This window comes from Nilaparvata lugens, chromosome 13 (assembly GCF_014356525.2).
Source record: "Nilaparvata lugens isolate BPH chromosome 13, ASM1435652v1, whole genome shotgun sequence".
NCBI lineage: Eukaryota > Metazoa > Arthropoda > Insecta > Hemiptera > Delphacidae > Nilaparvata > Nilaparvata lugens.
This window is the reverse complement of record NC_052516.1, coordinates 1,376,375-1,393,118: the sequence shown is the minus strand read 5'-3', so window position 1 is coordinate 1,393,118 and position 16,744 is coordinate 1,376,375. Positions and strand designations below refer to the sequence as shown.

Genomic DNA, 16,744 nt, shown 5'->3' with positions numbered 1-16,744 from the left:
CATTGGTTACTCCGAATGGTATTCGTTTGAACTGATAAAGTTTTCGGCCTCTTCAAAGGCAGTGTAATGTCGTTCATTCTCAAGAATCGGTATTTGATGGTAAGCTGACTTGAAATCTACAGTACTAAAAATGTTGTACTTGGCAATTGTGTTTACAAGATCTTCGATCATGGAGAGGACATTCTTGAGAATTTGAGTGTTTTTTATATCCGCAACGTTGCATTGAACGGATTTTCTCTACAATTGCCTGTCGATTTTGGGTTACAGCATTAACATCTGAGAAAGATTCACTCAAGCTTATGTTTTTATTTCCTTCAACAGAGTTTGTATAACAATACTTTTAAGGAGTCGCATATGTTTTTGCGGATTCAAGAACACGTGCTTGGGAAACGGTTTCTTGTATAGCTCAAATCTCCTTGTTGAAAAAGTTTCTCTTTAATTTCAATAGAACCATAACCTGAAAACAAGAGCATCTCTAATTGCTCGTTTTTGTTTTCTTCGGCTGACACTCTAGTGAAGTTACATGATAAGCTTAATCTTTTTAGTTCAGAATAGTAGTGATCAATGGACTCACCTATTTGTTGTTTTGCATTAGCAAGGCAGTATCGTGCATAATTTCGTTCTTGGTTTAACGAACATATCTTCCAACATGGATATATTTTCTTCATATGAAGTATAGCTTTCTACAATTTCGTATAAAGCAGGTGTAAGAAGTTTTACCAATATTTTCATTTTGTCTTTGGTTGTCGTTCCTTCTAAGAAATTTTCGAACGTCTTTTTCCAATGTTTCCACTCTCTCTCTGCGTAGGCGAATCTGGTCGATAGATATTCCTTGGCTTGAGAAACTTGTCAATATGTGATTCCATCTTATCTTCTTCGTAGTTACGGTTTTCAATTGTTTTTGTCTTTTTCTTTGTCGGCATTTTATTTGATTAAATTGAAATAAGTAAACTCTTCATTTGTAGAGCTTTAATCAAATAAAATTGAACATGACTTTCTACTAGTAACGGATCAACAACATTGATATTTATGAATGAATCAATGACAACGAAAACATATGGTTTATCATATCAGAGCCGTTTCCGAGAAAATCACGAAAAACCCGGTTTTTGACAGCATTTTCGCCATTTTAGCCGCCATCTTGAATTGCGTCTGATCGAAATTGTTCGTGTCGGATCTTATAGTGAAAGGACCTTAAGTTCCAAATTTCAAGTCATCCGTTAATTGGGAGATAAGATATCGTGTACACAGACGCACATACACTCATACACACACACACACCACACACACACCACACACACACACACACACCACACACACACCCCACACCACACACACACATACATACATACCAATACTCAAAACCAGTTTTTTGGAATCAGGGGACCTTGAAACGTATAGAAATCAAGAAATTGGGGTACCTTAATTTTTTTCGGAAAGCAATACTTTCCTTACCTATGGTAATAGGGCAAGGAAAGTGAAAACAGAGTTCCAAAGCCATTCGACTTCATTTCCATCAAATTATAAGAGTGGAACTAAAACTAAACTGAAACTAAACTTGAAACTAAATTATTGATAAACATTTCCAGATGTATGAAATCTTTGGGAGACAAAAATATTCCCTCTCCTCTCCACTGCTGCTTCAGAGAGATTCACTCCATACTGTCATCTTTATTGATGAATAACATCAATGCTCTCTCCATTTAAACAATGCTGACATTTTGGTGAGAATCTAGCACTCCATTTCATTGGTATCAATTTCTTACGGTTTCTCACAAACTTTTTCACACTTCTGTCCATATATTTGTTTGCTATTCATTCATTCGAATGTGCTAATGCACTTTACTTCACACATTTGAAAGCAGTAAATTCAAGGTGAAGGTCGTAAGTAAATAAGTAAATACAAATAACAGAAGTATTATTCGTCTCGTCTTCTTCTTCTTCTTTTTCTTCTTCTTCTTCTTCTTCTCCGTTCCGTCTCCGTTCTTCTCCGTTCTTCTTCTTCTTCTTCTTTTTCTTCTATCTTCTTCTTCTCTTCTCTTCTCGTCTTATTCTTCTCTTCTTCTTCTTCTGTCTTCTTCGTCTTCTTCTGCTTCTTCTTCTTCTTCTTCTTCATCTCCGTTCTTCTTCTTCTTCTCTTCGTCTTCTTCTCCGTGTTCTTCTTCTCTTCTTCTCCCGTCTTCTCCGTTCTTCTCCGTTCTCTCCGTCTTCTTCTTCTTCTTCTTCTTCTTCTTCTTCTTCTCTTCTTCTTCTTCTTCTTCTTCTTCTTCTCTTCTTCTTCTTCTTCTTCTTCTTCTTCTTCTTCTTCTTCTTCTTCTTCTTCTTCATCATCATCATCATCATCATCATCTTCTTCTTCTTCTTCTTCTCTTCTCCGTTCTTCTTCTTCTTCTTCTTCTCCGTTCTTCTCCGTTCTTCTCCGTTCTTCTCCGTTCTTCTTCTTCTTCTTCTTCTACTTCTTCTTCTTCTTCTTCTTCTTCTTCTTCTTCTTCTTCTTCTTCTTCTTCTTCTTCTTCTCCATCATCATCATCATCATCATCTTCTTCTTCTTCTTCTTCATCATAATCATCATCATCATCATCATCATCATCATCATCATCATCATCATCATCATCATCTTCTTCTTCTTCTTCATCTTCTTTTCTTGTCTTCTCATAAAATGAGTGAATATTATTGGTTGACATACAGGTTGTGCATTTTTTGAAGAGAAACATAATTATTCAAGGTTGAGAGATTTTGTGATGGATTGTGCAAATTTTTAAACAGCACGTATACAATGTAAGCTGAAAGGTTTGTTGAGTGTGCAAACACTGTAAACGAAGGTTTAGTTAAAACTATGAAGTTTGTCCTCAGATCTATACCGACATCGGATAGCATTATTTATCGAAATCGAGAAAGGAACGGTTTTTATGTGTGTCTGTTGTTTATCTCAACGATTTCTGTATTTTGAAATGATTGGTCAAATGAATCAACAAATGATTGATTTAATTCAATAAGTATTTTTCAATTTGAAAATGATTTTTGTGTGTTTTGAATTGTGGATTGAGTGTGTAACTGAAGAATGTTGAAGTGACCAAACAACAGATCCGAAGGTCTAGCTACATTTGGACTGTTGTATAAATTAGAATTGGAACCGTTTTGGGCTTATAAGCCTGTGGCACTTTTCTGTAAGTTGTGTAATTCTGAATGATTGAATGAATAAATAATTATGCTACTAATGATCCAATAAAAATGTATGAATCCTATTCTTTCCCTCTATATTGAAATCTGGTCTAGAAAGACTAATGAGCAATTTTCATCTATAGTAAGGTCCACGTTATCATGGCAGTGGAGAAAGAATAAATGAATTTATTTCCTCCAATAAGAAAAATTTACAAATAAATGAATAAAAACTTGGGAATTAACTGCTGATCATTTTTTCCAGTAAGTGTGATCAGAAAAGATAATATTAAGGTGCGTACCGGTACAGATTTACGCGCCGCGAACATGAGCTTCACTTTTAATCAGCTGATGCCAAGCTTTTTATATCTGTATCTTACCGTTTCTGTAAAAATACAGAAATAGTCAGCTGGTTAGAAGTGGATTGCCCATGTTCGCGGCGCGTAAATCTGTACGCACCTTTATAGAACAGCGAGGATATATACCAGTGGGTACATCAGTGAATCCAGTATATGGATACACGCGTGATATAAACAGTGATGTAATATAAACTGTTTATTTTTTTTGTTTAAAATAATCAATTATTTTTAATTTGTCAAGAAAATATATTTTTTAATGATTGAAAATACATTTCCATAGTTGAGATTGAATATTTGTTAACAAATAATAATAAAACATTGTTAAAAACGATCAGGCAACGTTGTGGTGCTAGAGAAGGATAGAGCTGTCTGCTTTGTCGAGTGATAGCAAAACCAATGTTGATCAAATATTGCCATTATAAACGTAGACCCCACTAAAGATATACATCAACACTGGAATATGTCTTATTATTTTCACCATTTCAGTTGTCTTGTGTGAGATGTTGTGGTACATTATCAATATTTCAATTTGTGTTCTCTTCTTATATTATTCTTTGGATACATCCAAGGTACCTTGTATTCTAGGTACATTGGATACATCTATGAAAATCCGTGAGAGAAATAATATTGAACTGAGTCTTTAGATCATCTCTAAGATTTGTGTATTTTGAAATGATTGACTAAATAAATTAACAAATTATCTAAACAATGAATGAGATTTTTTCTTCCTCTATATTGCAATCTAGTCTAAAAAGACTTATGATCATTTTGCTCCTAATACTCTGTAATAATCGATTATCATCAATGCTTGAATCGGAAAAAATATTTTAGAAACAAGCCTCGTTGAGAAACTATTTCTCTCTCTTTTTTCATAATCTCTCCTCTGTTAGCATTCCTTGTCACACGTGATGTTGGCATTTTGTCAACTCAGTTTCCGTTTTGAGAAGATGAATGTCTGTGAGAAATCGCCAAAATCGTGTTTCCAAAGCGGGCAGAAAAAAAAGGAAAGGTAAGAGATAACAAAAATAGTAAAAAAATACTCTATACACACATTCTGACAGATATCATGATATAGAGGTAGTTGACCTCTCACACACTAATCTTCTCTATTTTTTCACGATGCTTTTTCTTCTTCTTCTTCTTCTTCTTCTTCTTCTTCTTCTTCTTCTTCTTCTTCTCCTTCTTCTTCTTCTTCTTCTTCTTCTTCTTCTTCTTCTTCTTCTTCTTTTCTCCCGCCTTCTTCTCCTTCATCTCTTTTTTCTACTCTCTCTTTTGCAAACGTTTCAAAAGGGCATGGATTAGAAGCATACAGCAATCAGTTGCTTTCATGAATCTACCAAAAATCATATTGTGTCAGAATTAGAGATTTGACCAATATAAATGGAGAGAATGATGATAGGAAGAGAATGTAAAAAAGGAGATGACCAATCATGTGCAAGAACGATAATGAAGCAAGACATTTACCTCCGCCCACACTATTTTATTCACCTTTTCCACATAGAATAAAGAAAACTATATTATTTCCAGATTATTAACTAGAAATATTATTATAATTTATTAACGAGATTATTCCTATCATCTCTGCTCTTTATTAGATTTTCTCTTCCTCTCTCATCGTTCTCTTTATATTCCTTCTCTCTCTGTTGATACCTCTTTGGTAGAGAGTTAGTGGGGAGGATATTTTTAATATTCTTTCCGAAGAATGGACATTGATATGTCCAAAGCTCCGCCAATTTATGTAGATGCATAACAATATAATTATTATCTATAGCTATTATATTACAACTGCTTTTCATATCATATACAGTTAAATAATTATTTTCTAGTCTATATTATGTAAATTCATCTATAATTTTGCTGTATTGTAAGCTATTGTATATAAGTGTATAGCAGTATATATTGTAATCTACATAAATAAAGTACTCAATCAATCAATCGTTCTCTTTATATTCCATCTCTCTCTGTTGATACAAGATTTTCTTTTCTCTTCTAGACCTCTTCTTTCCTTCCCCTCTCACCACTCTTATTATTTCTATTACTTACCATCCTTTTACTGCTTTCTTACTTATTCTGCTCTTTCTCATAGCTTGAATCTCTTTCTCATTGGTTACTTCATTGCTTTTCAAAGTACATCTCCTATCTATTTTCAATAAAATACAATTCTTTCACTTCTTCTTCTTCTTCTTCTTCTTCTTCTTCTTCTCTTCTTCTTCGTCCTGCTTCTTCTTCTTCTTCTTCTTCTTCTTCTTCTTCTTCTTCTTCTTCTTCTTCTTCTTCTTCTTCTTCTTCTTCTTCTTCTTCTCTTCTTCTTCTTCTTCTTCTTCTTCTTCTTCTTCTCCTCCTCCTCCTCCTCCTCCTCCTCCTACTCCTCCTCCTACTCCTCTCCTCCTTTGGTAGAGAGTTAGTGGGGAGGATATTTTTAATATTCTTTCCGAAGAATGGACATTGATATGTCCAAAGCTCCGCCATTTATGTGATGCATAACAATATGATTTTATCTATCTTTATTATATTACAATTGCTTTTTCATATCATATACAGTTCAATAATTATTTTCTTAGTCTATATTATGTAAATTCATCTATCATTTTGCTGTATTATAACTATTGTATATAAGTGTATAAGCCAGTATATTGTAATCTACATAAATAAAGTACTCAATCAATCAATCAATCAATCCTTCTTTCCTTATTTTCCTCCTTCTACTCCTCATTCCACTCCTCCTTTTTCATCTACTCCTTTCCATCATTCTTCTCCCACACCCTCTCCTTCTTCCTTCATCCATCATCATTTTTATCTCTCTTATTCCTATCCGCTTCCTTCCACATCTTCTTCTTCTTCTTATTCTAACATTTCTCCCTCAGTCACGTACAAATTGATTGATCACGTTATCAAGACCCGTTTTTTGATCACGCTGCATTTCTGTACGTGATCAAATGATTATAGAGTGCGATCCACTTCATAGACCTTCAGCATTTGTTAAATGGGACGCATTGCTATTATTCCTAGACAAAGCTGACAATTCAAACTGAATTCACTCCAGTGAATAGCAGGACATTCACTCCACTTACAGTGAATATAATTCACTAATATTTTGATTCACTACATTGATTCACTGTCAGATCAATAATTGCTCTGAATATTGTCAGAATAAGTTAGATGGTAGGCAATTAAGTTATTTATAAGAGATGCTGAGAATATTCAAAGTATGTATCAATACTTTACTTTATCTCTCTTTGTTCCAAATTATAATTGCTTTTAAAAATGTTGTATTGTTGCCTTTGTCTTGAAAAAACTATGATTGTGATGCTTTCTCTTCTACCGTTAAGACCATCAAACTCCGCCATAGCGTAGCTTGAAATACGTTTGTTAAAAGAAGTTTAATCATCATTCCTGGACCGAAAATCAAGTGACGAAGCAGTGTGAGATTACATAACCTTATCTTTTGGACAACATTAACATTTTATCAAAATTTTTGGAGAGAAATAGTACAGGCTCAGCCTAGTTTTTCCTCCAATGTCATAATTGTATTATTATTATAGTATTTTATACAATAAATGAATGAAAGTAGATGACATATCTCCCAATGTTAATCAATCTGTCCATTTCAAACCAGCGTAGCGTAGATTTAACATTAGGAGATACGACTGCTACGTCTTTGAGAGACGTATTTCAAGCTACGCTATTGCGATGTGAAACCAGCTATATCGTTGACTATCAATCGTTGGTTTTCAGGAGAGAACACAACATTTAATCAGTGCTTGATCCAAATAATTTATGAGGAAAGATAAAAAAGCTAATCCTAAGTTTCCAATAAAGTTTCTGCTCTGCTGGAAGGAAGAGGAATGATTCAAAATAAACATTCATTTGGAGAAAAACAAAAACATGTTTCAACACTTGTGCTATAAACTTCATGTTACTTCACACATTGAAGTAATGCATGAAGTTCACACATTGAGAAGTAATGTGTGAACTTCACACTTTGATCAAGATTGTAAAGATTCTGACTGATGAGTTTTTACTCTTCACGAATAAAAAATAATTCATGAATTAGCCTTAACAGCACAAAAATATATTGATAAGTCTAACTAGTAACAACTAAATTTTATAAAATAACTTGATTAATTTAATATGAAGTGATAATTAAGTGTTATATTTGAATATAGTTTTGGTGTTTTAATTTCTCTAAATTCAAAATGTTTTGCTTATATATTATATTTTTGGACATTTTATTAATTTATCAAAATTTGGGAATGGAATAGATTTGGGCCAAGCCTGTTTTAATTAAGTGTAAGTTTAAAGTTTTAAGTTTAAATATAATTAAGTGTTATTTTGAATATAGTTGGTGTTTTAATTTCTCTAAATTCAAAATGTTTAGCTTATATATTATATATTTGGACATTTTATTAATTTATCAAAATTTGGGAATGGAATAGATTTGGCCAAGCCTGTTGTCTCTTCCTAATCATATTTTTATGATTTGTGATTCTGTCCACGAATAAATAAATAAATAAATCACAAAGTCAATTATCGCTTATACATTTGGAAATATACACAAACATGTTTCAAGACTTATAATAGTGTCTACTCCAGTGTTGAAAATGTATCATGTATCATGTATCAAGTCAACTTTCAAAAATTTATTTAGAGAAAAATATGAAATATAAATATGTTTTGCGAGATGTAGTGATATGGTTCACTACATATGGATATGTAGGGAAAACATGTTTATGTTTTTCTCTAAATGAATTTTTGAAAGTTGACTAATCTTTGAGTTCCCATAATGGACAAACAGTACTAAATCTCATTCTTAACACTGTCTTGGTGTCTTATGGTGTTATATCCAGTATTTAAACATGCTTATATTTATCTCTGAATAAATTCGTGATGGTTGACTATATTTCTGTGTTTCCATAATAACTAATATCACTATACATCTCACTAAACAGTGTGTCATAAGTCATTATTAACAGTACTACGTCAATTCAATGCACAAGTTCATTCTTTAATTAACAGTATAAAAATGAGAGGGAATGTTCAAAGAAATGCTTGAAAGGTTACTCACCCGTAGAGATAAGTGTTAGAGGAAGGAAATCTAACAACAAACCGCTAGAGAAATGAAGAAGAACCGCTAGAGCTGCGTTTGAACTTGACACTGATCTTGTCTTCACCAGAATGACCACTGATGCCACTCCACAAGGTACTGCAGTTTGGGAGGAGGAAGAAGATGAGGAGGAGGAGGTGGTGGAGAAGAAGGAGAAGAAGAAGGACGAGGAGGGAGTGGTGAAGAAGTGAGTGACAAAGAGCAGTTGAGGTTGTCTTCTTTCAGAAACAGAGAAAGATTCATAGATGTTAAGTTGAATGGAGTAAGAGAGGTTGAAAGAAATAGAGTAAGAGAGGAGGAGGATGAGGAGGAGGAGGTGGAGGAGGAGGAGTGGCGGAGGAGCGGGAAAAGTAAGAGGAGGAAGAAGAAAATGAAACCACTCAACAAGATACTGCAGTTTGGGAGGAAGGAGACGAAGAAGAGGAGGGGAAAAAGAAGGGAGAAGAGGAGGTGAAAGAGAAGGAAGAAGATGAGGAGGAGGAGCAGCAGCAGGAGAAAGAGGAGGTGAAGGTGGAAGAGGAGGAGGGAGGGAGGATAAGGAAGAAGAGAATGAAGCCACTCAACAAGATACTGCAGTTTGGGAGGAAGGAGACGAAGAAGATGGTGATGAGGAGGAGGTGGAGAAGGAAGAGGTGGTGGTGAAGTAGGAGCAGGAGGAGGAGGAGGTGTTGGAGGAGGAGGAAGATAGGAGGAGAAAGAAGAGAAGAAAGAGGAAGAGAAGGATAAGATTCAGAAGTGGCAGCAGTAGGAGAGAGAGGAGTGAGACAAAATGGAGGAAGAACGAGAAGAAGAAGAGGAAGAAGAAGAAGTGGAAGAACGAGAAGAAGAAGAAGAGAAGGGGATGATTCAGGAGTGATTGCAGTAGGAGTGAGAGGAAGATATTAGTAGAGGATGAGGAAGATGATTCATGTCTTCTACTTTTTACAGGAAAGAGAGAAAAGATTCATAGAAGTTTTACTAGATGAAGAGAAGTTATTGAAATATATAGAGAGAGAGAGGAACAGCAGGTTGAGGAGGAGAGGAAGGAGAAAGAGCCGGATGAAGAGGAGAAGGAGGATGAAAAGGAGGGGGAGAAGGAAAGATTAGTGAAGAATGAGGAATATGTCCTCCACAGAAAAGAGAGGGGAGATTAATAGAAATTTTGATGAATGAAGGAAGAAAATTAGAAAAAAAAGAGCAAGAGAGGGTTAGCAGAAGGAGGTGGAGGAAGAGAAGGAGGAGGAGGAGGAGGAGGAGGAGGAGAAGAAGAAGACGAAGAAGAAGAAGAAGGAGAATGAGGAGGAGGAAGGAAAAAGGATTAGGAAAGGAGAAGGACTAAAACTAATAGTGTTTGAGATAAGACAAAATACTGTATGAGCCATGTCTTCTCGTATTCTATGGAAGAAAAAGAAACAATCCACAAAAGTCAAGTTTAATCTGAAGAAATTATGCCAGCGAATGAGAGAGTTGAGAACAGAAGATAAAATAGTTAAGTGACAAAAATGAGAGACAGACAATAATTCTTGCCTTCTATGGGAGAAATAGAAAAAATGCAGAGAACTCGAGTCAAATCAAAAGAAATATTATGACAATATTATAAAATAGTTGAGTGACAAAAATGAGAGACAGACAATTCTTGTCTTCTATGGGAGAGATAGAAAAAATGCAGAGAACTCGAGTCAAATCAAAAGAAATTATGACAAGGAATAGTAAGGATGATAGTAGAAGAGAGTGAGTAAGATAGAGGAGTGACAGGGAGAGTGAGAGAGAAAGTACCTGAAGAGTAGCCAGCTGTAAGATGACCTGGAGTTGACCTAATTCTTGCTCTTCGATTAGCTGTGGCTCACTCTCTGATTAAACAAAAGAACTAAAGCCATTCAATGAAGAAAAAACATTTTAGGAGAAGAAACACAAATAACTATAGTGAGGTCCACGTTATAATGGCAGTGGATAAAAATAGAAAAATAGCGATGCCGATTCTCTAGATTAATTAATTATATTTCTACACCGTCAAAAACATAATTGGCATCGTTGTGGACCTATAAATGGATAGTACCACCGGCTTTGTCGAATGATAGACAAGGATAGCAAAACCAAAGTTGATCAAATACTGTCATTATAACGTGGACCTCACTATAGTAGTTCTGTGAACAGTAGACCTCGCGCAGTTATAAACCACAGCCTCCTCTAATACTGTCTATCAGAGTAAATTCTGTCCTGTCCTGTCTGTCGGTGTGTATACGACCAATGGCTGTTTGGGTTGTTGTATCGACAATGCTAATAATTTTTTAAACATTTTTTTTGTTATTTCTATTAAAACTAGTCACTAGGACTAACCATTAATTTTGTTCTGTTATTTATTATCCTAAATTAATTTTTATTGCTAAAGTCTTCCATAGAAGCCTACAGTTCCAATCTATAATTTCACTACTTTAAATTATTTCAATACACTTTTATTTAATATATTTTTTTCACTCCACTAGCACTACACCAACTCGAAGGGCTTTGTTCTCTTGTGAGTTCAGTGCTGTCTAGTAGTTGGATGACTTCGGTGTTGTCGTGTTTTTAAACATGAAAACATAATGCTAAACATATAAATATAAAGAGAAGTGCAAAACCGTCGATCGACTTGAATCTTAGACCTCACTTCGCTCGGTCAATTATCAGACCTGAAAGCATGATATGGAAGAATTAAAACGAATATAGGTATATCTAATAATATTTAAATATTGGACAAGATTTTCTGTGATAAAACTTTGTTATCGATTTAATGCAACTTTAATCAAAGTTTAAAATTTTAAATAAAATTAGTACTCAGTCAATCCTTCTATTTTGAAGTCTCAATTTGAAGCTCAAATTTAGCAGGCCGGACACAGCATTGGCTCCCGGCTACATAGGACAAACAAGTTATTGACTCTTTCAATGTTTCTAATTCTTTTATTGGCCTATGAGTGCATATGCCTATAATTAATCCCCTTCTATCACACCGATAAATGACCGTTTGACGATTTTACTTTCCTTGCCCTATTACCATAGGTAAGGAAAGTATTGCTTCCGAGAAAAATTAAGGTACCCCAATTTCTAAATTTCTATACGTTTCAAGGTCCCCTGAGTCCAAAAAAGTGGTTTTGGGTATTGGTATTTGTGTGTGTGTGTGTGTGGTGTGTGTGTTGTGGTGTGTGGTGTGTGTGTGTGTGTGTGTGTGTGTGTGTGTGTGGTGTGTGTGTGTGTGTGTGTGGTGTGTGGTGTGTGGTGTGTGTGTGTGGTGTGTGTGTGTGTGTGTGTGTGTGTGGTGTGTGGTGTGTGTGTGTGTGTGTGTGTGTGTGTGTGTGTGTGTGTGTGTGTGTGTGTTGTGTGTGTGTGTGTGTGTGTGTGTGTGTGTGTGTGTGTGTGTGTGGTGTGTGTGTGTGTGTGTGTGTGTGTGTGTGGTGTGTGGTGTGTGTGTGTGTGTGTGTGTGTGTGTGTGTGTGTGTGTGTGTGTGTGGTGTGTGTGTGTGTGTGTGAGTGTATGTGCGTCTGTGTACACGATATCTCATCTCCCAATTAACGGAATGACTTGAAATTTTGAACGTGAGGTCCTTACACTATAAGGATCCGACACGAACAATTCCGATCAAATGCAATTCAAGATGGCGGCTAAAATGGCAAAAATGTTGTCAAAAACAGGGTTTTTCGTGATTTTCTCGGAAACGGCTCCAACGATTTTGATCAATTCATACCTAAAATAGTCATCGATAAGCTCTATCAACTGCCACAAGTCCCATATCTGTAAAAATTTCAGGAGCTCCGCCCCATCAATGCAGATAGATTCCCAATCATCAGGCTTCAGATACAATTGAAACAAAAAAAATCAAGTGGAGTAGATTGGGCATGAAAATCTCTACAATTAATGTTCAGTAACATTTTCACCTAAAATTGAAAATAAGCTTTAAATTCGAGAAAATGTTATTATTCAATTGCAAATTATTGTTGATTCTATTGAATCGTTCACTATGAAGAGATAGCAGACCTCATGTGTGTCTCCAGCGTTATTATCCTGTCACCAGCTGGCTCAAATCTTTGAATAGTAGGCTTTAGATGCGCGGGAACCCTAGCGTCAGGTGATCAATTTTCATAACGGCAAGGAAAGCTGTGTGAGTGCGCCACACCAGATTTTTGAGAACGTTCTTAACAAACCAAGCTATAGTTTCCTTAAACCATCTCCTACAAGCGCCATTGGTTGCTAGGGAACCAAATAATGTGATTGTCACTTATGCACCATCTACGTTTGACCTCTTCAAACTACCACCTAAATTTAGAAACTTAGTGATTCATGGATGGCAGTGTTCAAACCCAGAATGAAATACATTATAATAGATGCAACTATATCTTCATATGAACTAATTTTAGAGTTTATTGTAGATGGTGCATATCGGCCTGGAATTAATTTATAAAGACGGCCCCAAGAAGATGTTTAAAAGCCGGTTTCCGAGCTCGGGATTCAGCTAAGTTCTAGACTTTAAACAGCTGGAGTCAGAAAATTGGCTTTCCGAAACGGGGTGAAGTCGCAGTCCACGTTTAAATTAAATTTAAAAAAAACTAGAAAATTGAACACAAAATGAAATAAAGAGAAAATAGTGTAAAGTTTCCGCTATTTTTAATAATTCAGGAATGTTTCATTTCGTCAAGAAAAAATGTTTCCAATTATAGAAATGAGAAAATAAAGTCTATTATAAAAACTACAACTACTACGCTCCGTTTCGGAAAGCCAATTTTCTGACTCCAGCTGTTTGAAGTCTAGAACTCAGCTAAATCCCGAGCTCGGAGTTTATCGTAGACTAGCCGTCAGGCTCGCTTCGCTCACCATATCCGTCTAGCCAGGGGGCTCCGCCCCCCTGGACCCCCGACTGGATCGTCCAAGAATGAGAACAGCAGGCTCGCTTCGCTCGCCTGCATTTTTCATTTGAGCATTTTTATCATATGTTGGGACAATCTAGTCGGGGAACCAGACTAAACGTCTGGCTAAACGGATATGGCGAGCGAAGCGAGCCTGATGGCTAGTAATATAATATTCCCAGGATTGAAGTAGCAGTGCCCAATCAATTTTTCCGCGATAAATGCATTTAAATCTTCAACTTGGTAACAACCTAAGTAAGTCAACTCAACTTAATGCCAACCTGACAAAATTATTAATTTAGTTGCCAGTTAACAACTGTTTCGAAGAGGTACTCTCTCTAGATTATAGTTCTATAGTAACATATGATATGGAAATTTCAATTATAATTAAGGGATTGGGAGAAGAAGAATATACATGCTAAAAGACGAACTTTAAACCCTTAAAAACAACCCTTAGAGTTAAAATATTGCCAAAAGATTTCTTAGTGCGCCTCTAAAGGGCCAACTGAACATACATACCAAATTTGAACGTTTTTGGTCCGGTAGATTTTTAGTTCTGCAGGTGAGTGAGTGAATGAGTGAGTGAGTCAGTCAGTCAGTGAGTGAGTGCCATTTCGCTTTTATATATATAGATGGTTAATATCGGTATGCCCCGTTTCGGAAAGCCAATTTTCTGACTCCTGCTTTTTAAAGTATATAACTAGAGCTTAATCGTAGATGGTTCTTATTTTTTGCCTGTAATAGTTCATGATGACGGACCCAAGAAAATGTATCCGCGTTGATGGAATACTACCAAATGACAGTTGAGTTAGTAGGTCACAAAATAAGATAACAGAAATGGAATGACATCTTATTCCTTTTTCTGAGCTTTTATTATCGTGCTCTCATAGTGTTAACACTTCAAACTGACGTGGCCTACAACATTGGTTGAATGAAAAGCAATCATCTTATTTTTGTAAGAAATTTTGACAGTTTAAAGTGAATATTACTGTAGGGCTGCTTTTGTAACAGCGATCAGCGACTACAGCCAAAAAAGACTACAGATCTAGAGACTATGAATACATACATAGAACTATTCTATTTCTATTCTTTTAGAAGTATTCTTTTTGCGGGTTAGGTGAAAGAGGGGCTCCTATTGCCTCAACTTCGCTCATATCACTGTTTGTAATTTTGTGCAAATGAAATACATTTATCTATCAATAATGGGGTCCACGTTATAATGGCAGTGTTTGATTAGCAATGGTATTGCTAGCCTTGTCTATCATTCAACAAAGCGGATAGCGCTATCTCTTTCTCGCTTTTCTCTGTTGCCAGATCGTCTTTCATCAATGTAGAATTAGAAATCAATTAACAAAATATATCATCTTAATTATGAAATTATTGAAAAATATAATTTCTAAAATAATATCGGGGCACCGAGCTTCGCTCGTCATTATTTTCCTTGCCCTACTACCATAGCTAAGGAAAGTATTGCTTTCCAAAAAAACTTAAGGTACCCTAATTTCAAGTTTTCTATACGTTTCAAGGCCCCCTGAGTCCAAAAACATGATTGGGTGTGTGTGTGTATGTGTTTGTGTACGTCTGTGAACTCGATAACTCCATTCTCTTCAAATTTATATCATGGATAGCTATTCATAAGCCCTATCAACTGGTATGAGTCTCATTTCTGGGAAAATTGCAGGAGCTGCGTAATATTCTTGATAAAAATGGCGGATAATGACTAAAAAAAACATGTTTTTCACGGTTTTCTCAAAAACGGCTCCAACGATTTTCTTCAGATTTATACCATGGATAGCTATATTCATAAGCCCTATCACTGACATAATTCTCATTTCTGGGAAAATTGCAGGAGCTCCGTAATATTCTTGAGAAAAATGACAGTTACTAAAAAACCATGTTTTTCACGATTTTCTCAAAAACGGCTCTAACGATTTTTTTCGAATTCATACCCTGTATAGTTATTTATCAGCTCTATCAACTGGCATGAGTCTTTTTCCTGAGAACTAATGGGGGGTCCACCCCATCCTCGAGAAATGGACTTTGTAACCTCCTTCTCGTGCATGAGGTAGGTAGGTAGAGCAGTTTATAAAAAGAACATAGTCATAGTCAAGATATTTCATCTGTAGAACAGCTGTTTTGACGACTTTTGAAAAAATCATCGAATTTCACAATTTACACAAAGGAAAAAGTACTCTGAAAACAATGATATATATACACATATACAGTAGTCTGATCGTAGTTTCAAATATGTTGCCGCCAATCGTCATTATGTTATTCCCCTAAATTGAGAATGAGGCATACAGTTCAATGAGCAAGGAAAGTTGTGTGAGTGTACCACACCAGATTTTTTTTATTTATTGATGAACAGACACAATTCAGATCGTGTTTATATTTTACAGCTGGCTATTAATACGTCACCTTATGAATTTTGGGGATGAGATATTTTCATTTTCCACAGAATCACTCGCTCATTTTCTACTATCCACAGACGACAGTCTCAGCTATTTCAGACAAGGATGAATTATACTTTTAATGTCGTTCAGCGAGTTTTCCCAAGAATGAGACCTAGTGCAATAGAATTTTTATATCTTAAACCTACTATGTTCCAAGTTTCGTGAAAATCGTTAGAGCTGTTTTTGAGATCCGTTGAACATAAATAACCAGATATCTAAATTTTAACAGATATACAGAAATTGCTCGCTTTGATATAATAGGATAATTGGTTATTTCAAACGAGAATGAACAGTTAATATTACATTAATAAGCCTGTATCAGCTACCGTCTAAAGAAGGCATTAACAAGACAAAGAATCGGCAACGTTGTTGGGCTATCTTTCTCCACTGCCATTATAACGTGGACTTCACTATATCTATCTATCTATATTTCAGATTTATACTGTACGTGGGACCTGTAGACTGTAGACTGACAAGTGTAGAATTTTTTTAAAACTGTCTCAGTACAGACAAATTTCAAGACTGCGTGACTGATGATTTAAAAGAAAATTCCATGAGAAAGTCTTGTTTGAGAGATAAACAAGGCTCCAAACTTTCGTTTTTGTGACTAAACGATTTCTTCAATCACGATACCTGGAATAAAATTTCACCGCAGTGAATAAAAATAGTCATGAAAAGTACTCAAGGAGAGATTTCTCACTGTAATGAGATTCATTTTAAAGTTTCAGCATTGGTTGAATTTATTTTTAAATCAGCATTGATTTAAGAATGCTGATAGGAAATTGAAGTGGGAGATCCTTTCCAATAAAACAACG

The 16,744-nt window shown here is 35.4% G+C and overlaps 1 protein-coding gene across 1 annotated transcript in view; it reads right to left on the bottom strand.

Moving 5' to 3' along the window:
* LOC111054754 (protein takeout) overlaps positions 1-8,718 on the bottom strand; it is a 101,964-nt gene extending 93,246 nt beyond the window's left edge. The window contains 1 exon segment of the mRNA XM_039439544.1: positions 8,584-8,718. The gene's annotated coding sequence lies outside the window, so the exon portion shown is untranslated.
* Between the last annotated feature and the right edge of the window lie 8,026 nt (positions 8,719-16,744).